General features: G+C 41.1%; 1 protein-coding gene across 5 annotated transcripts in view; it reads left to right on the top strand.

Annotated features, from left to right (window-relative positions):
- The window catches only part of PheRS-m (Phenylalanyl-tRNA synthetase, mitochondrial), a 160,223-nt gene that overhangs the window by 50,441 nt on the left and 81,850 nt on the right, over positions 1-27,932 (top strand). The gene's annotated exons all lie outside the window — the stretch shown is intronic.

Genomic DNA, 27,932 nt, shown 5'->3' on the forward strand with positions numbered 1-27,932 from the left:
TAGTATTTTTTTTCTTCAAAAGTTTTTGTATAGAGGTAAATTATGTAGTAACTGAAAAGTACAATTAAAAAAAGAAGACAGATGAGTTTTATGTTCAGCCTTTTTTTTTCTTTTAAAGTAACATGAGTTTGCTGCAGCACTTCTTTTTCATTTCTGTATAAAAAAATTCGGATGACATAAGTTGTGGAGTTCATTAATATGGTTGACTCTGGGGTTGTGTGGGTATGATGCATGTTTTCTTGCTCAGTAGAAACTTCCAGATATCTTGTACAGTGGACCCCCGCATAACGATTTTAATCCGTGCAAGAGGGGTAATTGTTATGCGAAATAATCGGTATGTGAATGAATTTTCCCCATAAGAAATAATGGAAATAAAATTAATCCGTGCAAGACACCCAAAAGTATGAAAAAAATTTTTTTTTACCACATGAAATGTTAATTTTAATACACACAAACTGAAAAAGGCATGCACACTTACATGACACTTACTTTTATTGAAGATCTGGTGATGATTGATGGGATGGGAGGAGAGAAGAGAGAGTGTTAGTGTTTAGAAGGGGAATCCCCTTCCATTAAGACTTGAGGTGTCGAGTCCTTTTCTGGGGTTACTTCCCTTCTTCTTTTAATGCCACTAGGACCAGCTTCAGAGTCACTGGACTTCTTTCGCACAACATATCTGTCCATAGTGGCCTGTACCTCTCGTTCCTTTATGACTTCCCTAAAGTGTTTCACAACATTGTCAGTGTACAGGATGCCAACACGGCTTGCAATAGCTGTGTGAGGGTGATTTTCATCCATGAAGGTTTGCACTTCAAGCCACTTTGCACAGATTTCTTTAATCTTTGTAGTAGGCAACTTCTTCAATTTCTCTCTCCCCTCCTCTGAACCAGTTTCCTCAGGTCTGGCCTCTTGCTCTTGAAGTTGATCTATCAGCTCATCAGTGGTTAGTTCTTCATTGTCCTCCTCCACCAACTCTTCCACATCCTCCCCACTAACCTCCAACCCCAAGGACTTTCCCAATGCCACAATGGATTCCTCAAGTGGCATAATCCTCTCAGGGTTAGCCTCAAACCCTTCAAAATCCCTTTTGTCTACACATTCTGGCCACAGTTTCTTCCAAGCAGAGTTCAAGGTCTTCTTAGTCACTCCCTCCCAAGCCTTACCTATAAGGTTTACACAATTGAGGATATTAAAGTGCTCTCTCCAAAACTCTCTTAGAGTCAGTTGAGTTTCTGAGGTCACTACAAAGCACCTTTCAAACAGAGCTTTTGTGTACAGTTTTTTGAAGTTTGCAATAACCTGCTGGTCCATGGGCTGCAGGAGAGGAGTGGTATTAGGAGGCAAAAACTTCACCTTAATGAAGCTCATGTCCCCATAAAGTCGCTCTGCCACGTCTGTAGGATGACCAGGGGCATTGTCTAACACCAGGAGGCACTTAAGTTCTAATTTCTTTTCAGTTAGGTAATCTTTCACATTGGGGGCAAATGCATGGTGTAACCAGTTATAGAAAAAGTCCCTAGTGACCCATGCCTTACTGTTTGCCCTCCACAGCACACACAAATTATCCTTGAGGACATTCTTTTGCCTGAACGCTCTGGGAGTTTCAGAGTGATATACTAATAAAGGCTTAACTTTGCAATCACCACTAGCATTGGCACACATCAACAAAGTAAGCCTGTCTTTCATAGGCTTATGTCCTGGGAGTGCCTTTTCCTCCTGAGTAATGTAGGTCCTGCTTGGCATTTTCTTCCAAAACAGGCCTGTTTCATCACAATTAAAAACTTGTTCAGGTTTCAGTCCTTCACTGTCTATGTACTCCTTGAATTCATGCACATATTTTTCAGCCGCTTTGTGGTCCGAACTGGCAGCCTCACCATGCCTTATCACACTATGTATGCCACTACGCTTCTTAAATCTCTCAAACCAACCTTTGCTGGCCTTAAATTCACTCACATCATCACTAGTTGCAGGCATTTTTTTAATTAAATCCTCATGCAACTTCCTAGCCTTTTCACATATGATCGCTTGAGAGACGCTATCTCCTGCTAGCTGTTTTTCATTTATCCACACCAATAAGAGTCTCTCAACATCTTCCATCACTTGCAATCTTTGTTTCGAAAACACAGTTAAACCTTTGGCAAGAACAGCTTCCTTGATTGCCTTTCTGGTGCCCACAATAGTAGCGATGGTTGATTGGGGTTTCTTGTACAACCTGACCAGGTCGGCGATACGCACTCCACTTTCATACTTATCAATGATCTCTTTCTTCATTTCTATTGGAATTCTCACCCTTATTGGTGTACGGTTGGCACTAGAAGCTTTCTTGGGGCCCATGGTCACTTATTTTCCAGAAACAGCACCGAAAACACTGTAATAATACGAAATATTCCGATTGTATGCTTGGATGTTACCGCGGAGGCTGGCTGGTAAACAATGGCACGGGCGGCACATGTGAGGCTGGCTGAGGGCGCACATTGGACGCGTCTCGGACGAAAATCGGTGAGCGGGTTTTTAAGCGGTATGCGCGGCAAAATTTTTGCGATTAAAGCAAGCGGTATGCGGATTAATCGCTATGTGATGCCATCGTTATGCGGGGGTCCACTGTATTTTACTTTTAAAAAAATTTCACAAATATGAGATGCAATAAAAAAGTTGTAGCACTTGACAAATGTGTTTCATGGTGTGACACTGCTTATGGGAGATTCTAAAGAAAAATTGCAAAGGTTAGTGGATGAGTTTAGGAATGTGTGTAAAGGTAGAAAGTTGAAAGTGAACATAGAAAAGAGTAAGGTGATGAGGGTATCAAATGATTTAGATAAAGAAAAATTGGATATCAAATTGGGGAGGAGGAGTATGGAAGAAGTGAATGTTTTCAGATACTTGGGTGTTGATGTGTCGGCGGATGGATTTATGAAGGATGAGGTTAATCATAGAACTGATGAGGGAAAAAAGGTGAGTGGTGCGTTGAGGTATATGTGGAGTCAAAAAACGTTATCTCTGGAGGCAAAGAAGGGAATGTATGAAAGTATAGTAGTACCAACACTCTTATATGGGTGTGAAGCTTGGGTGGTAAATGCAGCAGCGAGGAGACGGTTGGAGGCAGTGGAGATGTCCTGTTTAACCCTATGACTGTTGCAACCCCCAATCCTGAGGTGTCTCCTGGTGTCGCAAAATTTAAAAAAAAAAAAATTATTTTTTCTTATGAAATGATAGAGAATCTTTTCCCGATTGTAATGACACCAAAAAAACGAAATTTGATTGAAAACTGACGGAATTATGCTCTCACAAAGTTAGCGACCTCGGCGCTGTTTACAAATCGGCGATTTCGCGCACTTTGAGTCCTATTTTCGCCTAATTCCATTGTTCCAGTTGCCCAAACTCATAGCTATTTCTTTAGAACTCCATTTTTTCTATCGATTGAGTACAAGAAACTGCCCATTTACCGATTTCAACTACCTAATAATGTGGTCAGAAATTTGCAATTTGGCCAATTTCACGAAAACTAAAAAATATGACAATTTCAAAATAAGGTCCAGAATGAACAATGCAGACATTCCTGGCTCTAAAATAACATTTTCTTTGCTCATCAGTCATGTCTCCAGGCCCCTCTGATGTTACTCTTGCTTTATATTTTGAATTTTTATTCAAACAAAAAATAGAAGACTTACTATTACGCAGACTACTCCAATACTGTAATAATTGTATAAATAACATCAATCCATTCATGACTGCATATTAGAATGGCTAGTTGGACATTTATTGGACAATGGCATCATTTGTTTACTTTTGAACATTGGCAAAAATCAAACATTTCCCTTACTTTGAGCTCCATTTCTAGGTTCTTTTTATAGTAAAATCAATCAAAATCACCTCTATTTCTATAATATGTTTTCCATTCTATCAATTGAGACCAAGAAAACGAGAATACACCCATAAATACTATACGAAAATAGACCACAACGTCGGAATTTTAATTAAAAAAAACGGTCGGAGTTTTTTTTTTCTCATTATGCACTGTGTGCTCCAGGATTTTTTTTATATGGTGCACACTGACCACACAGACCCATTCTCTCACATGTGGGCCTACCAGCTTTCTCCTGCTTGATTTGAAGCCGCTAGAATTTATGAGTACAGTGGACCCCCGGTTAACGATATTTTTTCACTCCAGAAGTATGTTCAGGTGCCAGTACTGACCGAATTTGTTCCCATAAGGAATATTGTGAAGTAGATTAGTCCATTTCAGACCCCCAAACATACACGTACAAACGCACTTACATAAATACACTTACATAATTGGTCGCATTCGGAGGTGATCATTATGCGGGGGTCCACTGTATATATACGTCAAACACGGTACCTCGTAAGACGTATATATACGGCCGCGACAGTCAAAGGGTTAAGGGCAATGTGTGGTGTAAGTATTATGCAGAAAATTCGGAGTGTGGAAATTAGGAAAAGGTGTGGAGTTAATAAAAGTATTAGTCAGAGGGCAGAAGAGGGGTTGTTGAGGTGGTTTGGTCATTTAGAGAGATTGGATCAAAGTAGAGTGACATGGAAAGCATATAATTCTATAGGGGAAGGAAGGCGGGGTAGGGGTCGTCCTCGAAAGGGTTGGAGAGAGGGGGTAAAGGAGGTTTTGTGGGCAAGGGGCTTGGACTTCCAGCAAGCGTGTGTGAGCGTGTTAGATAGGAGTGAATGGAGACGAATGGTACTTGGGACCTGACGATCTGTTGGAGTGTGAGCAGGGTAATATTTAGTGAAGGGATTCAGGGAAACCGGTTATGTTCATATAGTCGGACTTGAGTCCTGGAAATGGGAAGTACAATGCCTGCACTTTAAAGGAGGGGTTTTGGGATATTGGCAGTTTGGAGGGATATGTTGTGTATCTTTATATGTGTATGCTTCTAAACTGTTGTATTCTGAGCACCTCTGCAAAAACAGTGATTATGTGTGAGTGTGGTGAAAGTGCTGAATGATGATGAAAGTATTTTCTTTTTGGGGATTTTCTTTCTTTTTTGGGTCACCCTGCCTCGGTGGGAGACGGCCGACTTGTTGAAAAAAAAAAAATGATCATTTGTTCCCGATACATGTAAAATATGCAAACACATTTTACAGATTTTTGGGGGGCAAAATCATTAATATAAATCAATAAAAAGCCTTCTTATCAGACATTGGTTACATTTGGAATTTATATATTTATATGAAAACTATTTCACCACACTATGGATTGCCTGTATACCTTTACCTTTGATATGCCTTTGAGAAGTTTTGAGAGTTTTTCTACTCCAGAGCCTGGCCTTGGGCCCAGCTAGTCCAGTGCCTGCCTGGTTAACCAGTGTGGCATGCAAAGAGTACGTAACCTTTATTCGGCGCATGGACACACCCTCATTTACAGGCTATCTCCCCCAACCAGCGAACCAGGTTGCTAAGAGTTGATGATGGGGCCCCATCGTTCAACTAGTGACCAGGTTCTAGCCAATAAGAAGGTGGGATTGACAATCGCAGAGGTTATGTGGATACCGCTCTCCTGTCTGCCCTTGTCATTCCCACTCTAGAGCTGGTTGAAGCACGGTCTGCTATCTTGTGGCTTCTATTTCTGCCTTGCTTACCGTGGAGTGCACTATATTTATCACTGTACATAGTGTACATATTGCTGTTATAATTGGTGAAGGATAATATAAGTCTAAACTTTTTCTACTGTGTTTATTTGCTCCCATTACACCTGGGATAACAGGCCATTTGAAATCCTAGGTTGTAATATGGGTAGCCTGTCCGAGAGCTGGACTTAGAGAAACGGTTGAGCTTAGGGTGAAGCTTGTAGCAGGAACATTGTGTAGCTTGCTGTTTCGCTTCGCTTTACAAATTTTGCGTGTCAGTTGCTTATGATCAGCCTTGCTATTGTGTGATCGTTCAACAGCTCGCTACTAGCTTGTTCAGTGTGCTCGCTTCGCTACGGTCAATCTTGTGTGCAGTCGGCTTTGCTTGTATGCGTATTCTGCAATCGTACTGTGCATAGCTAAGCGTGTTCTGCAAATTAACGTGTTACGTTGGGGTATTCGTACTGTGCATAGCGAATAACTTATGCCACCTAGACGAGTCAGACGCCTGGTGTCGGCATATACTTTGCATAACCTACCTAAATTGTCCCTACAGCGTTGTTGGCAAATTGCTCGTTCCATTGGCATTCCCTATAAACGCACTCTCACAGCTGCGCAACTGCGTTCACTTATTGCTGACATACTTATTGAAGAAGAGATGGCACATCAAACTCCTCCCTTTACGGGAGCTAGGGAAAAAACTACTATGTTCTCGCAGGAGGAAGATGATACACCTACGGAGCAAAATGGTCAGTATAGTGCAGCTGGGTTGTCTCAGGGTGAATCAGCGTCGTTGGCACTTCAGCTGGCAAAAATCAATCTTGAGCAAACTAGGGAACAGAGAGCATTCGCAAGGGAAGAATTTGATAGGGAAAGAGAAAGGAGGCAGTTTTCGCATTCTGTAAACGATTTCAGTTTACAAAAAGCAGTACAGCTTGTTCCCCGCTTCAATGAGGCCGAACCAGAGCAATTTTTCGAAAGCTTCGAAAATCAGGCTCGAGCCTTGAGGTGGCCGGAACAGCACTGGGCAGCGTTGGTTCATACAGCATTATTGGGTAAGGCACAGGAATTTACGTCGGTATTAACTGACGCTGAATTCTCTGATTATCAAGTAGTGAAGACCACAGTGTTGGGAGCATATACATGTATCCCAGCTAAATATCGTAAGACCTTCAAATTGAACAGGCGGCAGCTTGGTCAATCCCTGGTGGACTTTGTGAGACAGCAAACCAAAGCTTTTACCAGCTGGTATAAAGCGAGTGGTGTCTCTAACTTTGAGGAGCTGGTGCAGCTTATTCTGATTGATAACCTGCTGGAGTCTGTGGGACCAGAGGTTCGTGTCTTTCTGCAGGATCGTGACTTAACCACTGCATTGGAGGCGGCCAGGTTGGCTGATACCTTCGAAACGAACCGCTCCTTGTCCGAGCGGTCCCGTCTCTCTTTTCAACAGTCTGGCGTGAGCAGAGATCGACAACATTGGAGAATGAAGTGCCAGCCGGAGGGAGAGCGTCTACGACATCCAACCAAGTCACCTGGTGAGCCACGCTTCTCAACATATGGTCCCCCTGCGGAGAGGCAAACTACTTATGGAGCATCTCGACAACAATATCCAGAGATGCACCAGCCAGAACGACACCACTTGCAACGTCATCAGGGAGTAAAGGGCAAGCCTGTCGTCTGCTTCAGGTGTAATAAAGTAGGTCATATCAGTTCCAACTGCCCCCAAAAACCTCAACCCATCGGGAAAATCTCTAATATCCCTAGTAACATGTCCCCTAGAGAAGTAGAAAAAGGTATGGCCCCTTATTATTGCGAAAGTCTTATTTCCCTTCAGGAAAACTCAGAACCAACTAAAGTAAATACCTTTAGAGATACTGGAGCATATTGCTCACTTGTCAGAGAAGGAATATTACCCCTTTCAGAGAATACTTCCTTGAATTCATCAGTTTTATTGGAAGCCTATGGAGGAACTATATATTCTGTTCCTTTGCATAAAATTTATGTACAGTGCAAATATTACACTGGGTACTTGACTGTAGGTATCTCAAAAGGATTTCCCATGAAAAATGCCATGTTATTACTGGGTAATAACATTACTACTGTTACTTCGTGTCCTGAACCTATAATGATTAATGCTTCTCCAGTGTTGGCCATAACTCGGGCAACATCCCAAGGGCTGTCTGGGGAGAATGTTGACCTATCCTTGGACGACTCCGATCTCGGAATAGCCACGTTGTTTTATGAGACACACCGGCCGGAGTCTCGTAAATCAAGTGAACAGACCCCGATCAAGCCTTCCTATTCCCAGGTTGCAGGATTGCCAGATGTCTCTGTTTCCATGCCCGAGGGACTGTCCTTCCGGGAGGAACAACGTAAGGACCCTTCGTTAAAATTCGCTTTTGAGGCAGCCATGGGTAAATCCTCTTTGGGTCATCCAGTCAAGTATGAAGTTAAAAATGATTATTTGGTATGCACTGAGACTGGTAAGGAGACAGAGGGCCGGCAATTATACGACAGGTTAGTGGTTCCAACCAAGTATAGACCTCAGATATTAAATATAGCTCATAATACGTCATCAGGAGGTCACTTAGGAATTACAAAAACCTTGTATAGAATCACAAAAGAATTTTATTGGCCAACATTAAAGAAAGATGTGAAGAATCATATTAGGTGTTGCCGAGAATGTCAGCAAGTTGGAAAACCTGGACATTCTATTAAACCTGCACCTCTCCAACCCATACCTGCTGATGGAGAACCTTTTGCAGATTTAATTATAGATTGTGTAGGTCCACTACCTAAGTCAAAGTCTGGAAATCAGTATTTATTTACAATTATGGATAAAGTAACCAGATATCCTGAAGCGATCCCAATGCGTAGTATCAATACTAAAGCTATTCTCAAAGCTTTAACAAAATTCATTTCTTGTTTTGGCATTCCTAAAACTATACAAAGTGATCAAGGTACTAACTTCACTGCCAAAGCATTTAGGGAAGTATTAACTAAGTTAGGGATAATTCACAACTTATCCACTGCCTATCACCCTCAGTCCCAAGGCGCCTTGGAAAGATTCCACCAAACATTAAAAACAATGATGAGAAGTTTTTGCATGCACTTTCCGACAGATTGGGATGAATCTCTACCATTGTTGCTGTTCTCAGTACGAGAGACGGTGCAAGAGTCTACAGGGTATAGTCCGTTTGAGCTGATCTTTGGGCACAATGTACGAGGTCCTCTTCGGGTGCTCAAAGAAGGATGGATGGGAGAAGACGTAAGCTCAGCACTCTACAACCCGTCTTCAAGGTTGCAGGTGGCACGTGAGTTAGCCACGGCTAAGCTAAAGACAGCTCAAAGTAAGATGAAACAGAGGTATGACAGAAGTGCACAATTCCGCTCCTTCCATCCAGGAGACAAGGTGTTGGTGCAGGAACCTATACCTGGCCACACCTTGAAAGCTAGATTTACGGGACCTATGCAGATAGTAAGTAGATTATCTGATTTAAATTATGTGGTAGCTCCCATTGATAAGACCTCAAAAACAAAAACTTACCACATAAATCAAATCAAGGCCTTTCATACACCAGATAAAGTCCCAGTAATGACTCTGTCCTCTACCTCTGAGGACGACTCTGACTCTTTGCACTCTATCTCTGAAATTAATACTAAACTTTCAAATTCTGTCCTCCTCAAGGATCCTAGCCCGTTAATGGATGGATTATCTGAAATACAAGCAACCAATTTAACTGAGCTTCTACAGTCATATCCTAATATTTTTTCGGATGTGCCGAAAAAATGTACGTTAGGTTACCATGATGTAGATGTGGGAAAATCTAAACCAATTAAACTCTCCCCCTACAGAGCTAATCCTGAAAAGCAAAGGTTACTTCAGCAGGAAGTAGACTTCTTGTTAGAACATGGTTTAGTGGAGGAGTCGTCTAGTCCATGGGCTTCACCGTGCATCCTAGTAAAAAAGGCTGATGGAGGGTTTCGTATGTGCACAGACTACCGTAAAGTGAACGAGGTCACAATTACAGATGCTTACCCTCTTCCTCGTCTGGATGACGTAATTGACTTTGTGGGTAAGGCTACTTTTGTGTCCAAATTAGATCTCCTTAAAGGTTACTATCAGGTACCTTTGACAGATAAGGCGAAGGAAATCTCTGCCTTCGTGATTCCAGGAGGTCATTATCAGTATACAGTTACCCCCTTCGGAATGAAAAATTCCCCCTCTTCATTCCAGAAACTCGTCCATCAGGCTATTAAAGGACTTGAAGGCACGGCAGCATACCTAGATGATATTGTTGTGGTGTCTGATACTTGGGATCAACACCTACTTAGACTTAAAGCTCTGTTTGAGACCTTTAAGAATTCCCAATTAACAGTTAATTTGTCTAAATCTTCCTTTGGCCAGGCCACTGTCACTTTTCTAGGCCATGAAGTAGGTAGTGGTAAAGTTGCACCTAAACTTGCTAAAGTTCTTTCGATTAAAGAATATCCAGTTCCTCATGATAGGAAATCTCTTCAACGTTTCCTAGGCATGATAGGATTTTACAGAAGATTCTGTAAGAATTTCTCAGATATTGTAGCCCCTCTTACCTCTCTTACCAGTCATAAAGTTCCCTTTAATTGGACGTCAGATTGTAACACTGCTTTTAATAAAGCAAAAAGATTATTGTGCTCTGCACCCATTCTCTTGTCTCCAGACTTCTCCAAACCTTTTTCATTACAGGTTGATGCTTGTGAGTCTGGGGTTGGGGCGGTACTATTACAAATCGGGAACAAGGAGCTGCAGCCAATCGCATACTTTTCAGCCAAGTTCCAGCCACATCAGAGAGCTTACTCTACCATTGAAAAAGAAGCCCTCGCGCTGGTAATGGCTTTGGAGCATTTCGATGTTTATGTGGGCCAAACATCGCAGGTGGTCACAGTCTACAGTGATCACAACCCGTTAGTCTATCTCCAAGCCATGAAGAATCACAACACAAGGCTTATGCGTTGGACTCTCAGGCTGCAGCCCTACAATATTTTTATTAAATATATTGCCGGCAAAGAAAATGTGTTGGCAGACTCTTTGTCAAGAGTCTAGTTTAATATTTTATTTAGGTTAGGATGTATTTGTGGTAACCCCCCTTTCAAGCTCTTTTTTTTATTCCCTGATATGGGGGTTTTTTTTAGTGAGGGGATACGGGCTACCGTCCGCTTGTATCTTGGACCTATGTTGGCTTATCTGACTGCTGTCTCACTCTGAGTTTAGGGTTTGGCTTTCAGGCACTAGGAAAGCTGAGCTCTATCTAAGAGTTGGATGGTGGAGAGGATAGGCGGTCCCATTATTTTGTGCCATGGCGGCACGGTTACCACTGGGAGGTGGCAGCCTAATCCTGAGCCTTCTCGGGGGTGGGGGTGTGGCATGCAAAGAGTACGTAACCTTTATTCGGCGCATGGACACACCCTCATTTACAGGCTATCTCCCCCAACCAGCGAACCAGGTTGCTAAGAGTTGATGATGGGGCCCCATCGTTCAACTAGTGACCAGGTTCTAGCCAATAAGAAGGTGGGATTGACAATCGCAGAGGTTATGTGGATACCGCTCTCCTGTCTGCCCTTGTCATTCCCACTCTAGAGCTGGTTGAAGCACGGTCTGCTATCTTGTGGCTTCTATTTCTGCCTTGCTTACCGTGGAGTGCACTATATTTATCACTGTACATAGTGTACATATTGCTGTTATAATTGGTGAAGGATAATATAAGTCTAAACTTTTTCTACTGTGTTTATTTGCTCCCATTACACCTGGGATAACAGGCCATTTGAAATCCTAGGTTGTAATAACCAGGTTGTTGCTGTTGGTGGCCCACCAGTAATACAATACACTGTATGTGAATGCGTTTTCTTGGAATTGTCAACAAAGTCTACACGATGTAAATTGAAGGCATTATATGATTCACTGCACACTTGCTCTTGGGCATTTTATCTAAACAGAGCAGTCATGAAGCACAAAAGTTATATCAATAAAATTATGACTTTCAGGATATGATGAGCTAAGTTTTCAAATGAAATAAGTGTGGCACCTTGAGATTTTTATTCATGGTCTGTACATATATTAAATTCATTATGGTGTGCAAGCACCAGTTAATGCATGTTTGTTATTATTCTTATTCTGTTTGTATTAAAATATATTAACCATTAAAAATATAAAGGTGGATAGGAGAGCATTGTGACAAATGTTACAAATATATGGAATAAATAGTAGGTTATTAGAAGCAGTAAAGAGTTTATGTGGATGATGAGGTTCAGGTTAGGGTAAATAGGAGAGGAATTACTTCCAGTAAAAGGTAGTCATTAGACAGGGATGTATGATGCCACCATGGTGTAACATATTTATAGATGGGGTTTCAAATAATGCTAGGGTGTTGGAGAGTGGTGTGGGATTCAAAGATGATGCATTAGGTGCAAAGTTGGACCTTTCACAATTGCTCTTTGCCAATGATGTGATTCTTTTGGGAGATTTGAAAAGAAATTGTAAAGGTTGTTGAAAGAATTTGGGAAGGTATGTTACAGATAGCAGTTAAAAGTGAACATAAATAAAAAAAAGCAAAAGTGATTTAGAGTACCAAAAGATCTAGGCAATGAAAGATTGGATATCGATAACTTAGAAGATAAACTGAAAGTTTCTCCATTCTTATTCAATTCAAAACCAAGCAAAATCAGGCAATGGGTGCTTAACCCTTTCACCGTCGAGAGCCCTGATCACAAACTTGCTCTCAGTGTCAAAAAATATTAAAAAAAGAAAAATTATTTTGTCTTACCAAAATCTTAAGAATTTTTTTCTGAGTGTTTTAACCCTTTCAGGGTTGGTCCTGTACATGTATGGCTTGAGAGCCAGGGTTGGTCCCATACTTATACGCCAAAATTCTAGCGCCTTCAAATTGAGCGGGAGAAAGTTGGTAGTCTTACATGTGAGAGAATGGGTCAGCGTGGTGAGTGTGTACAGTAGGAAAAAAATCTGGGCACCCGCATTGCATTGTGGGAACGCCACTTCAGTACGCCTTGTTTACCATGCTTCGCAGTAAGAAACACCTCACTCCCTGGCGAATTGGGACTCTTCCCAAGTGATAGTTCAGACACAGATGGAAGTGTCAGTGAAGATGAATTTCATGGTTTTGAGGAGTTTGTTACTGAAAGTAATGAACATAATACTGGTAATAGTGATGAAAACCCAGACGACCCTCATCCTCAACCTCCGGTGCTGCGCCATCTTATTCTCATTCAGTTGTACCAGAATGAAAGAGGATACTCGTATTTTCCCGTGTCCAGGACTCAGATGTGAGCAGTGGTGATAAAAATAGTGAATATGATATCCAAGCTCTTGAAAACAGTTCCAGTAGTGAGAGTGAAGTGAAATATTCTCCAGTGAAGCGTGGGTATATACGACGCTACTTGCACTCTGGTAGTGTGCCATATGCTATTCCAAGGAGAAGGAGTACATCTTGGAGTACATCTCATGGCCGTACAACAGGAACAGATAGTGAAAATGAAGATGATATTGTTTCAATTGGGATGAATAATGTGCATGTGTCATCAGATGGTGGTGGTGGTGCCATGCGCCATGAGGCATCAGCAGCGGCCCATGCTGGTACCCACACCACTGACTCAGCTCAGCTACAACAAAGCCAACCCTCACCCACCCACCCACCACACCAGCCTGCACAACCACAACTTCCACAACCACAATCTCCACAACCACAACCACCTGTCAATATCCAGTACCTACCAGCAGATCGCATCTGGGATTCCCAGCAAGGTGCCAATTTTGTTCCCAATCCCCATCACTTTGTTGAAAGTCAAAGTGGAATACAGCCATCTTGTATACTTGGGAACAGTACCACTGTACTGGAATTTTTTTTTTTTTTTTTTTTTTTCAACAAGTCGGCCGTCTCCCACCGAGGCAGGGTGACCCAAAAAAAAAAGAAAGAAAATCCCCAAAAAGAAAATACTTTCATCATCATTCAACACTTTCACCACACTCACACATTATCACTGCTTTTGCAGAGGTGCTCAGAAATACAACAGTTTAGAAGCATATACGTATAGAGATACACAACATATCCCTCCAAACTGCCAATATCCCAAACCCCTCCTTTAAAGTGCAGGCATTGTACTTCCCATTTCCAGGACTCAAGTCCGACTATATGAAAATAACCGGTTTCCCTGAATCCCTTCACTAAATATTACCCTGCTCACACTCCAACAGATCGTCAGTTCCCAAGTATCATTCGTCTCCATTTACTCCTATCTAACACGCTCATGCACGCTTGCTGGAAGTCCAAGCCCCTCACCCACAAAACCTCCTTTACCCCCTCTTTCCAACCCTTTCGAGGACGACCCCTACCCCTCTTTCCTTCCCCTATAGATTTATATGCTTTCCATGTCATTCTACTTTGATCCATTCTCTCTAAATGACCAAACCACCTCAACAACCCCTCTTCTGCCCTCTGACTAATGCTTTTATTAACTCCACACCTTCTCCTAATTTCCACACTCCGAATTTTCTGCATAATATTTACACCACACATTGCCCTTAGACAGGACATCTCCACTGCCTCCAACCGTCTCCTCGCTGCTGCATTTACCACCCAAGCTTCACATCCATATAAGAGTGTTGGTACTACTATACTTTCATACATTCCCTTCTTTGCCTCCATAGATAACGTTTTTTGACTCCACATATACCTCAACGCACCACTCACCTTTTTTCCCTCATCAATTCTATGATTAACCTCATCCTTCATAAATCCATCCGCCGACACGTCAACTCCCAAGTATCTGAAAACATTCACTTCTTCCATACTCCTCCTCCCCAATTTGATATCCAATTTTTCTTTATCTAAATCATTTGATACCCTCATCACCTTACTCTTTTCTATGTTCACTTTCAACTTTCTACCTTTACACACATTCTCAAAATCATCCACTAACCTTTGTAATTTTTCTTTAGAATCTCCCATAAGCACAGTATCATCAGCAAAAAGTAACTGTGTCAATTCCCATTTTGAATTTGATTTCCCATAATTTAATCCCACCCCTCTCCCGAACACCCTAGCATTTACTTCTTTTACAACCCCATCTATAAATATATTAAACAACCATGGTGACATTACACATCCCTGTCTAAGACCTACTTTTACTGGGAAGTATTCTCCCTCTCTTCTACACACCCTAACCTGAGCCTCACTATCCTCATAAAAGCTCTTTACAGCATTTAGTAACTTACCACCTATTCCATATACTTGCAACATCTGCCACATTGCTCCTCTATCCACTCTATCATATGCCTTTTCTAAATCCATAAATGCAATAAAAACTTCCCTACCTTTATCTAAATACTGTTCACATATATGTTTCAATGTAAACACTTGATCTACACATCCCCTACCCACTCTGAAGCCTCCTTGCTCGTCCGCAATTCTACATTCTGTCTTACCTCTAATTCTTTCAATTATAACCCTACCGTATACTTTTCCTGGTATACTCAGTAAACTTATTCCTCTATAATTTTTACAATCTCTTTTGTCCCCTTTCCCTTTATATAAAGGGACTATACATGCTCTCCGCCAATCCCTAGGTACCTTCCCCTCTTTCATACATTTATTAAACAAAAGTACCAACCACTCCAACACTATATCCCCCCCTGCTTTTAACATTTCTGTCATGATCCCATCAGTTCCAGCTGCTTTACCCCCTTTCATTCTACGTAATGCCTCACGTACCTCCACCACACTTACATTCTGCTCTTCTTCACTCCTAAAAGATGGTATACCTCCCTGGCCAGTGCATGAAATTACCGCCTCCCTTTCTTCCTTAACATTTAAAAGTTCCTCAAAATATTCTCGCCATCTACCTAATACCTCCCTCTCCCCATCTACTAACTCCCCTACTCTGTTTTTAACTGACAAATCCATACTTTCCCTAGGCTTTCTTAACTTGTTTAACTCACTCCAAAATTTTTTCTTATTTTCATTAAAATTTCTTGACAGTGCCTCTCCCACTCTTTCATCTGCTCTCCTTTTGCACTCTCTCACCACTCTCTTCACCTTTCTTTTACTCTCCATATACTCTGCTCTTCTTATAACACTTCTGCTTTGTAAAAACCTCTCGTAAGCTACCTTTTTCTCTTTTATCACACCCTTTACTTCATCATTCCACCAATCACTCCTCTTTCCTCCTGCCCCCACCCTCCTATAACCACAAACTTCTGCCCCACATTCTAATACTGCATTTTTAAAACTATTCCAACCCTCTTCAACCCCCCCACTACTCATCTTTGCACTAGCCCACCTTTCTGCCAATAGTCGCTTATATCTCGCCCGAACTTCCTCCTCCCTTAGTTTATACACTTTCACCTCCCTCTTACTTGTTGTTGCCACCTTCCTCTTTTCCCATCTACCTCTTACTCTAACTGTAGCTACAACTAAATAATGATCCGATATATCAGTTGCCCCTCTATAAACATGTACATCCTGGAGCCTACCCATCAACCTTTTATCCACCAATACATAATCTAACAAACTACTTTCATTACGTGCTACATCATACCTTGTATATTTATTTATCCTCTTTTTCATAAAATATGTATTACTTATTACCAAATTTCTTTCTACACATAGCTCAATTAAAGGCTCCCTATTTACATTTACCCCTGGCACCCCAAAATTACCTACTACTCCCTCCATAACATTTTTACCCACTTTAGCATTGAAATCCCCAACCACCATTACTCTCACACTTGATTCAAAACTCCCCACGCATTCACTCAACATTTCCCAGAATCTCTCTCTCTCCTCTACACTTCTCTCTTCTCCAGGTGCATACACGCTTACTATAACCCACTTTTCACATCCAATCTTTATTTTACTCCACATAATCCTTGAATTTATACATTTGTAGTCCCTCTTTTCCTGCCATAGCTTATCCTTCAACATTATTGCTACTCCTTCTTTAGCTCTAACTCTATTTGAAACCCCTGACCTAATCCCATTTATTCCTCTCCATTGAAACTCTCCCACCCCCTTCAGCTTTGTTTCACTTAAAGCCAGGACATCCAGTTTCTTCTCATTCATAACATCCACAATCATCTCTTTCTTATCATTTGCACAACATCCACGCACATTCAGACTTCCCACTTTGACAATTTTCTTCTTCTTATTCTGTACTGGAATGTTTTGTGTTATTCTTTGATGAACCCCTGATGGAAATTGTTGTCAGGGAAAGCAGCACTTACTTCAATTACACCACGGCAAACACAATTCTTTCGCCAAGATCATGCCTACACCAATGGAAGGAGACAACTGTGGCTGAGATGTATCTTTTCTTTGCCACAATAATGCGTGTCGTATGAGGCGACTAAAATGCTGGGAGCAATGGGCTAGTAACCCCTTCTCCTGTAGACATTTACTAAAAAAGAGAAGAAGAAAAACTTTATAAAACTGGGATGCTTGAATGTGCGTGGATGTAGTGCGGATGACAAGAAACAGATGATTGCTGATGTTATGAATGAAAAGAAGTTGGATGTCCTGGCCCTAAGCGAAACAAAGCTGAAGGGGGTAGGGGAGTTTCGGTGGGGGAAATAAATGGGATTAAATCTGGAGTATCTGAGAGAGTTAGAGCAAAGGAAGGGGTAGCAGTAATGTTGAATGATCAGTTATGGAAGGAGAAAAGAGAATATGAACGTGTAAATTCAAGAATTATGTGGATTAAAGTAAAGATTGGATGCGAGAAGTGGGTCATAATAAGCGTGTATGCACCTGGAGAAGAGAGGAATGCAGAGGAGAGAGAGATTTTGGGAGATGTTAAGTGAATGTATAGGAGCCATTGAACCAAGTGAGAGAGTAATTGTGGTAGGGGACCTGAATGCTAAAGTAGGAGAAACTTTTAGAGAGGGTGTGGTAGGTAAGTTTGGGGTGCCAGGTGTAAATGATAATGGGAGCCCTTTGATTGAACTTTGTATAGAAAGGGGTTTAGTTATAGGTAATACATATTATAAGAAAAAGAGGATAAATAAGTATACAAGATATGATGTAGGGCAAAATGACAGTAGTTTGTTGGATTATGTATTTGTAGATAAAAGACTGTTGAGAAGACTTCAGGATGTACATGTTTATAGAGGGGCCACGGATATATCAGATCACTTTCTAGTTGTAGCTACACTGAGAGTAAAAGGTAGATGGGATACAAGGAGAATAGAAGCATCAGGGAAGAGAGAGGTGAAGGTTTATAAACTAAAAGAGGAGGCAGTTAGGGTAAGATATAAACAGCTATTGGAGGATAGATGGGCTAATGAGAGCATAGGCAATGGGGTCGAAGAGGTATGGGGTAGGTTTAAAAATGTAATGTTAGAGTGTTCAGTGGAAGTTTGTGGTAACAGGAAAGTGGGTGCAGGAGGGAAGAGGAGCGATTGGTGGAATGATGATGTAAAGAGAGTAGTAAGGGAGAAAAAGTTAGCATATGAGAAGTTTTTACAAAGTAGAAGTGATGCAAGGAGGGAAGAGTATATGGAGAAAAAGAGAGAGGTTAAGAGAGTGGTGAAGCAATGTAAAAAGAGAGCAAATGAGAGAGTGGGTGAGATGTTATCAACAAATTTTGTTGAAAATAAGAAAAAGTTTTGGAGTGAGATTAACAAGTTAAGGAAGCCTAGACAACAAATGGATTTGTCAGTTAAAAATAGGAGAGGAGAGTTATTAAATGGAGAGTTAGAGGTATTGGGAAGATGGAGGGAATATTTTGAGGAATTGTTAAATGTTGATGAAGATAGGGAAGCTGTGATTTCGTGTATAGGGCAAGGAGGAATAACATCTTGTAGGAGTGAGGAAGAGCCAGTTGTGAGTGTGGGGGAAGTTCGTGAGGCAGTAGGTAAAATGAAAGGGGGTAAGGCAGCCAGGATTGATGGGATAAATGTTAAAAGCAGGTGGGGATATAGTTTTGGAGTGGTTGGTGCTATTATTTAATAAATGCATGGAAGAGGGTAAGGTACCTAGGGATTGGCGGAGAGCATGCATAGTTCCTTTGTATAAAGGCAAAGGGGACAAAAGAGAGTGCAAAAATTATAGGGGGATAAGTCTGTTGAGTATACCTGGTAAAGTGTATGGTAGAGTTATTATTGAAAGAATTAAGAGTAAGACGGAGAATAGGATAGCAGATGAACAAGGAGGCTTTAGGAAAGGGAGGGGGTGTGTGGACCAGGTGTTTACAGTGAAACATATAAGTGAACAGTATTTAGATAAGGCTAAAGAGGTCTTTGTGGCATTTATGGATTTTGAAAAGGCATATGACAGGGTGGATAGGAGGGCAATGTGGCAGATGTTGCAGGTGTATGGTGTAGGAGGTAGGTTACTGAAAGCAGTGAAGAGTTTTTACGAGGATAGTGAGGCTCAAGTTAGAATATGTAGGAAAGAGGGAGATTATTTCCCAGTAAAAGTAGGCCTTAGACAAGGATGTGTGATGTCACCGTGGTTGTTTAATATATTTATAGATGGGGTTGTAAAAGAAGTAAGTGCGAGGGTCTTGGCAAGAGGCGTGGAGTTAAAAGATAAAGAAGCACACATAAAGTGGGAGTTGTCACAGTTGCTCTTTGCTGATGACACTGTGCTCTTGGGAGATTCTGAAGAGAAGTTGCAGAGATTGGTGGATGAATTTGGTAGGGTGTGCAAAAGAAGAAAATTAAAAGTGAATACAGGAAAGAGTAAGGTTATGAGGATAACAAAAAGATTAGGTGATGAAAGATTGGATATCAGATTGGAGGGAGAGAGTATGGAGGAGGTGAATGTATTCAGATATTTGGGAGTGGACGTGTCAGCGGATGGGTCTATGAAAGATGAGGTGAATCATAGAATTGATGAGGGGAAAAGGGTGAGTGGTGCACTTAGGAGTCTGTGGAGACAAAGAACTTTGTCCTTGGAGGCAAAGAGGGAAATGTATGAGAGTATAGTTTTACCAACGCTCTTATATGGGTGTGAAGCATGGGTGATGAATGTTGCAGTGAGGAGAAGGCTGGAGGCAGTGGAGATGTCATGTCTTAGGGCAATGTGTGGTGTGAATATAATGCAGAGAATTCGTAGTTTGGAAGTTAGGAGGAGGTGCGGGATTACCAAAACTGTTGTCCAGAGGGCTGAGGAAGGGTTGTTGAGGTGGTTCGGACATGTAGAGAGAATGGAGCGAAACAGAATGACTTCAAGAGTGTATCAGTCTGTAGTGGAAGGAATGTGGGGTAGGGGTCGGCCTAGGGAAGGTTGGAGGGAGGAGGTAAAGGAGGTTTTGTGTGTGAGGGGCTTGGACTTCCAGCAGGCATGCGTGAGCGTGTTTGATAGGAGTGAATGGAGACAAATGGCTTTTAATACTTGACGTGCTGTTGGAGTGTGAGCAAAGTAACATTTATGAAGGGATTCAGGGAAACCGGCAGGCCGGACTTGAGTCCTGGAGATGGGAAGTACAGTGCCTGCACTCTGAAGGAGGGGTGTTAATGTTGCAGTTTAAAAACTGTAGCATAAAGCACCCTTCTGGCAAGACAGTGATGGAGTGAATGATGGTGAAAGTTTTTCTTTTTCGGGCCACCCTGCCTTGGTGGGAAACGGCCAGTGTGATAATAAAAAAATAATAAAATAAAAATAATGCTTATGCCACATATGTATAACCACAGTGTTAAATCATGCTGGTTGACAGACTGCCTGATTTCAACCCTAGCTTTCAGTGGTTTAATACCAGTGAATCGATTTATACTACTATTACGTATGCCTGACAGAAAAGACAGGTTATATAAGATTAGGAATGTGCTTATATTTCTGAAACAGAAATTCAGTATGTATTTGTAGCCCTTCAGGAAACTTGTTATTGATGAATCTTTGATTTTGGTCAAAGGTAGACTGTGTTCAAGCAGTATATACCAAGTAAGAGGGAACACTTTGGTATAGAGTTGTTTGTACTTTGTGATTGCTACAGTGGTCTTGTATTGGATATTATTGTGTACACTGGAAGTAATACATTGCAAAATACCAGGAAGTTATTGGGTATCTCTGGTGATGTGGTTAGAACAATGATGGAACCATATCTTGGTAAGAGGCATATATTATACACTGACAACTGCTACACAAGCCCCTTACTCAGTGATTTCTTGCAAGTGAGCATGACAGATGTGTGTGGCACAGTGCATGCAAATCATAAGCATATGCCTAGGTTCGATGCAGCACTTGTAGAGGTGAGGTGCAAGTGTTTGCTGCCATTGGCATCATGGCATTTCAGTGGCATGACAAACGAGATGTCACACTGTTTATTTATTTATTTATTTATTTATTTATTTATTAATTTGAACATGATACAGAGAAGTACAAGGAATACAATTTTTAAAGTGCAGCATGTCAAAGCCCCTTGTATGCAGAGCATTATGGGCAGGCTTAAAATTAACTCAAGATTAACTAAGCAATGATATATTCAGTGGTACAAAAATTATTGTAAAACAGATAACAATTTAGTACAAATGAGTATTACAAAGACAGGTCATATGGTCATTTACTGTGTTGCTGTGTAATCAGTACAATGGAGTATTCTGTTAGGTAATGAAGTTAAATAGTAACAAAGTTTGATTGGGTCACAGGTTGATATTTATGAGATACAATAATGAGATACATGTATGAGATACAATTTATGAGATACAATTATTCAGTATTTATTTAGTTGTGGGTGAGTGAATTTTTGAGAAGAGACTTGAATTTATAAACAGACAGTGTTTCTTTTATATTCACAGGTAATGAATTCCAGATTTTAGGGCCTTTTATGTGCATTGAGTTTTTGCATAGCATGCTATGGACACGAGGAACATCAAAGAGTGATCTGTGCCTTGTGTTATGGTCATGTGTTCTGTTGAGGTTGGTAAGGAGATGTTTGAGGGGAGGGTTTATGTCAGAGCTAAGTGTTCTATGTATGTAGTAGGTGCAGTAATAAGTATGGATGTTTTGTATTGTGAGTAGGTTTAGAGTTTTGAATATTGGTGGAGTGTGCTGTCTGTAGTGGGAATTTGTTATCATTCTGACTGCAACCTTTTGTTGGGCAATTAGTGGTCTGAGATGGTTTATTGTTGTTGAGCCCCATGCACAAATTCCATAGGTGAGATAGGGGTAAATAAGTGAGTGATAGAGGGCCAGGAGGGCTGACTGTGGAACATAGTACCGTATCTTCGATAGTATGCCTATGGTCTTGGAAATTTTTTTAGAAATTTGTTGTATATGTGTTTGAAATTTGAGTCTATTATCAAGGTGGATTCCTAGGAATTTTCCCTCTGTGAGTTTTGTGATAGGTGATCCATTTATCATTATGTTAAGAGACACATCTGCAGCTCTGTTTCCAAACTGAATTTAGTAGGTTTTGTCAATGTTTAAAGTAAGTTTGTTGGTCCTCATCCAGGTAGATATTTTCTGTAATTCGGTATTTACAGTATTGGCTAGCATGACTGGGCTCGGGTGAGAGTAGACGTATGTAGTGTCATCTGCAAATAGTGTGGGTTTGAGTAGTTGCGATGCATTTGGTAGGTCATTTATGTATATGAGAAAGAGAAGAGGGCCTAGGACACTTCCCTGTGGGACACCAACTGTAATTGGCTGTGCGGAAGAGTTTGCCCCATTTGTGTACACATATTGGCTTCTATTGCTGAGGTATGACTTTAGGTAGTTGAGGGAGTGCTCTCTTATGCCATAGTGCAACAATTTTATGTGGAGCAAGCCGTGGTCAACTGTATCGAAAGCTTTACGTAAATCAATGAAGATCCCCAGTGGGACTTCTTTTTTCTTTATTGCTGTATAAATATGTTTTAGCATGTGGATAATAGCATCATTAGTATTTTTATTAGGCCTGAACCCAAATTGACAGGGGTTGAGTATGTTGTGGGAGATGAGGTAGGAATAGATATGCTTATGGATTAATTTTTCAAAGATTTTAGAGAGAGGGTGTAAGTTGGATTTTGGCCTATAGTTATTCAAGTCTGTTTGGTCTCCTCCTTTATGGATCGGGGTGACCCTTGCTATTTTGAGAACTGTAGGAAAGGTAGAGGATTCAGTGGATTTGTTAGAGTGTTGCAATGATTGGTGATAGCACCTAGAACATAAGAACATAAGAACGAAGGAACACTGCAGAAGGCCTACTGGCCCATGCAAGGCAGGTCCAAGTCTCCTACCGGCTTAAGCCAATGCACCCAACCTAGTCAGGTCAGGTCACATTGACTTAAGGGAGGAACACGGCAACCGACCTGGTAGCACAAGCTATCAGGTCTAACTCACACCCACCCACATCTACTCATGTATTTATCCAACCTATTTTTAAAGCTACACAACGTTCTGGCCTCTATAACGGTATTTGGGAGTTTGTTCCACTCATCCACAACTCTATTACCAAACCAGTACTTTCCTATATCCTTCCTGAATCTGAATTTTTCCAACTTAAAACCATTGCTGCGAGTCCTGTCTAGGCTAGATATTTTCAGCACACTATTTACATCCCCTTTATTTATTCCTGTCTTCCATTTATACACCTCAATCATATCCCCCCTAATTCTACGTCTTTCTAGAGAGTGCAGTTTCAGGGCCCTTAGTCTATCCTCATAGGGAAGGTTTCTGATACATGGGATCAACTTTGTCATCCTCCTTTGTACATTTTCCAGAGAATTTATATCCATTCTGTAATACGGTGACCAAAACTGTGCAGCATAATCTAAATGAGGCCTAACCAAGGATGTATAGAGTTGAAGAACAACCTGAGGACTCCTATTATTTATGCTTCTTGATATGAAGCCAAGGATTCTATTAGCTTTATTGCGAACACTTATGCACTGTTGTCTTGGTTTCAGATTACTGCTAACCAGAACTCCTAAATCTTTTTCGCAATCCGTAATATTAAGATCTACATTATTTAGTTTATATGTGGCATGGTTATTGTCCTGTCCAACATTTAGAACTTTGCATTTGTCTATATTAAACTGCATCTGCCACTTCTCCGACCACTGCATCAGTCTATTCAAATCTTCCTGGAGTGCTTGAATGTCCTCGTCAGAATGAATTCGACGGCCTATTTTGGTGTCATCGGCAAACTTGCCGATGTCGCTCTTTATGCCCTCATCTATGTCGTTTATGTAGATTGTGAACAGCAGGGGGCCCAACACTGACCCCTGTGGAACACCGCTCGTGACGCTTCCCCACTCTGATTTCTCCCCATTTATGCAAACTCTCTGCTGCCTATTTGTCAACCATGCCTCTATCCAGGAAAAAATTTCTCCTCCTATTCCATGTGCTTTAATTTTCCTCAATAGTCTCTGATGTGGGACCCTGTCAAAAGCCTTACTGAAGTCCATATACACAATATCATATTCATTACCATGATCTACCTCCTCAAATACCTTAGTGAAAAAAGTTAATAAATTCGTAAGGCAGGAACGCCCCTTTGTAAAACCATGCTGAGATTCGTTGATTAATTTATGCTTTTCAAGGTGGCTACGAACTGCCTCGGCAATTATTGATTCCATAAATTTTCCCACTATGGAGGTTAGGCTTATTGGTCTATAGTTCGAAGCTAAGGACCTGTCACCTGTTTTGAAAATAGGTATCACATTTGCCATTTTCCACTTATCTGGCACCATGCCAGTTTGTAGTGATATGTTGAAAAGATTAGCCAAAGGTGTGCTAAGCTCCTCTTTACATTCCTTTAGAACCCTTGCATACAGTTCATCAGGGCCTGGGGATTTGTTAGGTTTTAATTTATCTATTTGCCTAAGGACCATGTCACTTGTGACCCTAATAGTGCACAGTTTATTATCGTCCTGTTCTACATAATTTATCATTACTGGAATATCGCTGGTATCCTCCTGTGTAAAAACTGAGAGGAAGTATGTGTTAAAAATTCTACACATTTCCTTATCACTGTCAGTGAGCTGACCCGAGGAACTTTTGAGTGGGCCTATCTTGTCCCTGATCTTACTTCTGTATACCTGAAAGAATCCTTTTGGGTTAGTCTTCGATTCTCTTGCAACTTTAACCTCATAATCTCTTTTTGCTTTTCTAATTCCCTTTTTTATTTCTCTCTTTAACTGAATATATCGATTTCTCAATTGCCCCTCTCCTCTTTTGATTTGCCTATATATGCCTCTCTTTTGACCAGTCAGATATTTTAATCTATTGTTCATCCATTTAGGATCATTTTTGTTTGATCTGATTTCCCTATTTGGAACATAATTTGACTGAGCAGCTAGAACTATGCCCTGGAAAGCATCATATCGGCAACCATCACCACCTACCTGACCCTTAGTCAGGTCATTCCAGTTCAGCCCACCTAAGTAATTTTTCAGTCCTATGAAATCAGCCAAGCGAAAGTCAGGGACGGAGACTTGATTGCCATTATTAGGGGAATTCCATGATATATTAAAACTGAGTGATTTGTGATCACTTTCCCCAAGCTCATCATTAACCTCAAGATTATTAATTAGTGTTTCCCTACTGGCAAGAACCAAGTCAAGGAGGTTATTTCCCCTAGTTGGCTCTGTCACAAACTGTTTTAAAAAACAATCCTGGATCGTATCAAGAAAGTCACCTGACTCTAAATTTCCTGTCAAATTGCTCCAGTCAATCTGTCTATAGTTGAAATCTCCCATTAGCACAACATTTTCGTATGTAGATGCCTTACGAATTTCGTCCCATAGAAGTTTACTGCACTCCCTATCAAGATTTGGGGCCCTGTAAATCACACCCAAAATTAGTTTTTCTCGGCCCTCGAGAAGCTGTAACCAAACAGATTCAGTGGCTGACGCTTCTAATTTAATATCTTGTCTAACACAACAATTTAAATTGTCTCTGACATACATCGCTACTCCACCACCTTTCCTGTTGACCCTGTCAGTGTGGAATAATTTATAGCCTTGTATGTGACATTCAGAGGGCATCTCTCTATCTTTCAGATTAAGCCAGGTCTCTGTTATAGCAATAATATCTATGTTTCCTGCACTTGCAATTAATCTTAGCTCATCTATCTTATTTCTTACACTCCTGCTATTAGTATAGTAAACCTTAAGAGAGCTAGTCCCTTGCTGCCCTCTGCTGTCCCCCTTTGTTTGCTGACCTGATCTATTGTCTTTATTTATAACTTCATGCTGAATGCCTTTTATACATTTACTGTTTCCAACCCAAGTGTTGCAACCTGCTTGTTTCCCACACACACCCATACCTCTATCTTCCATCAGTTTAAAATCATAGGCATTTCACCAATGGCCTTCTCAATCGAGTCTGCAAGTGCTACCACCCCAGCCCCAGAGAGATGTACCCCATCCCTTGCATACATATCATGTTTGCCATAAAGTTGTTCCAGTTGTCAATGAATGGGATTGCAAGTTCCTTGCAGTATCTGTCTAGCCAGCAATTTACACCAATTGCCCTAGACAACCATTCATTTCCTACTCCCCTTCTAGGCAAGATGCTACATATGATTGGGATCCCTCCCTTAGACTTAATGAAATCTATAGCTGACCTGTACTTATCTAGCAGCTCTTCTCTCCTACCCTTCCCAATATCATTTCCACCAGCACTGAGACAGATAATGGGCTTGTTCCCATTACCTGACGTGATATTATCCAGCCTGTTGACAATGTCCCCAACACCAGCTCCAGGGAAGCACACTCTGTCTCTCATCTTCTTATTCCTATTACAAAAAGCACGGTCAATATATCTTACCTGAGAGTCACCAACCACAAGAATGCGCTTACCTCCATTAGCAGGGGCAGTAGTACCCTTACCTTCACTGGCCACTGAAGTACATTCATCCTGAAGAACAGAGAAGCGATTTCCTACCTTCAGATCTTCACTCTTTATACCATTTACTTCCACTCTTAACTTTCCTTACTCTGATGCGCCTTCCATTACTGTGAACCACTCGCCACTTGTAGCAGGTGCTGGACTGCACCTCACTGCTGGTAGCCGTTGCTACCTCCCCAGCTACAGCCTCCTCACAGCGAGAGACAGACTGCACCTCACTGCTAGAAGCCTCCTGTCTTGTTTTTTAGTTTGTTGATAATAAGGGAGACTTCAGTTGGGTTAGTCGGAGCTAGGAACAGTGTGTTCGGGTAGTTGCCAGTGAGGTAGTCATTGGGTGGGGGTATCTGAGCTTGGGATTTTATTGGCAAGTTTTTTTCCTATAGTGGAGAAGAAATCATTGAGTCTGTTTGCTGTTTCAGTAGGTGGGAATTGGGGTTCATCTGGTTTTGTTAATTCAATTTCGCTATTTCGTGTTATCTTTTTTGTTCCTAGTATTTCTGATAGGGTTTTCCAGGTCTTTTTTATGTCACCTCGTAAGTTGGATAATCTGTTCTCATAATACAATTTTTTAGCCTTTCTTATTAGGCTGGTTAGGATTGACGAGTAACGTTTTGTTTGGTCTCTGGTTATGTGGCCCATTCTGTACTGTTTTTCGTATAGGTGCTTTGTATTTATGGATTTGAGGATACTGGGTGTTAGCCAGGGACTGTTCAGTCTCTTTGCAGTCATCTGTTTAGTTTTTTTAGGGCAGTGCTTGTTATAGAGGTATTGGGTCTTTTTTAGAAAATTATTAATACATTCGTCAATATCTGTATAGATTTCTAGCTCAGTGTGCCAGTCAATGTTTGTCACTGCTGCTGTGAAGTTATTGATAGCTGCCTCATTGTGAAGTCTGAAAGTGACTTTAGTAGTGTCTAGGGGTAATTTGCCAAGGTTTGTTATGAGGAAGGTAGGGTAATGGTCTGTGGTATTATCTGTGATTATGCCTGATCTTAAGGGGGATATGGTGTTGGTCCAGATGTGGTCTAGTAGGGAAACACTAGTCTCAGTAACTATTGTAGGTTTTGTTACTGTTGGTAGCAACATGCAGTTACTCATAGTGTTTGTGAATTCAGTAAAATGTGGGTCTTGGTCTTGCAGGAGATTTATATTGAAGTCACCTGAGAGTAGTAAGTGATCTTTGTTCATGCGTGCATCAGTTATCATACTTCCTAGGTTTTGACTAAATTGGCTAATGTTTGATTGTGGAACTCTCTAGATGTTTATCACTGTGAGAGGTTTTTGTAGGTATTTGGATTTGAATTTAGCTATTTTATATTCCCCATGTTCATCCCTTGTGCAAGTATTAGTGATACATTCTAGTTGGTCTGAGTAGTATATGGCTGTGCCACCCCCTTGTTGGTCTGGCCTACAGTTGTGTATGGCTGTGTAACCAGGAATGGCATAGACATCTGTAGTATCAGGCTTTAGCCAGGTTTCAGTTAGTGTAATGATGGACATATTGGCATGCAAG

This window comes from Cherax quadricarinatus, chromosome 4 (assembly GCF_038502225.1).
Source record: "Cherax quadricarinatus isolate ZL_2023a chromosome 4, ASM3850222v1, whole genome shotgun sequence".
Taxonomy (NCBI): domain Eukaryota; kingdom Metazoa; phylum Arthropoda; class Malacostraca; order Decapoda; family Parastacidae; genus Cherax; species Cherax quadricarinatus.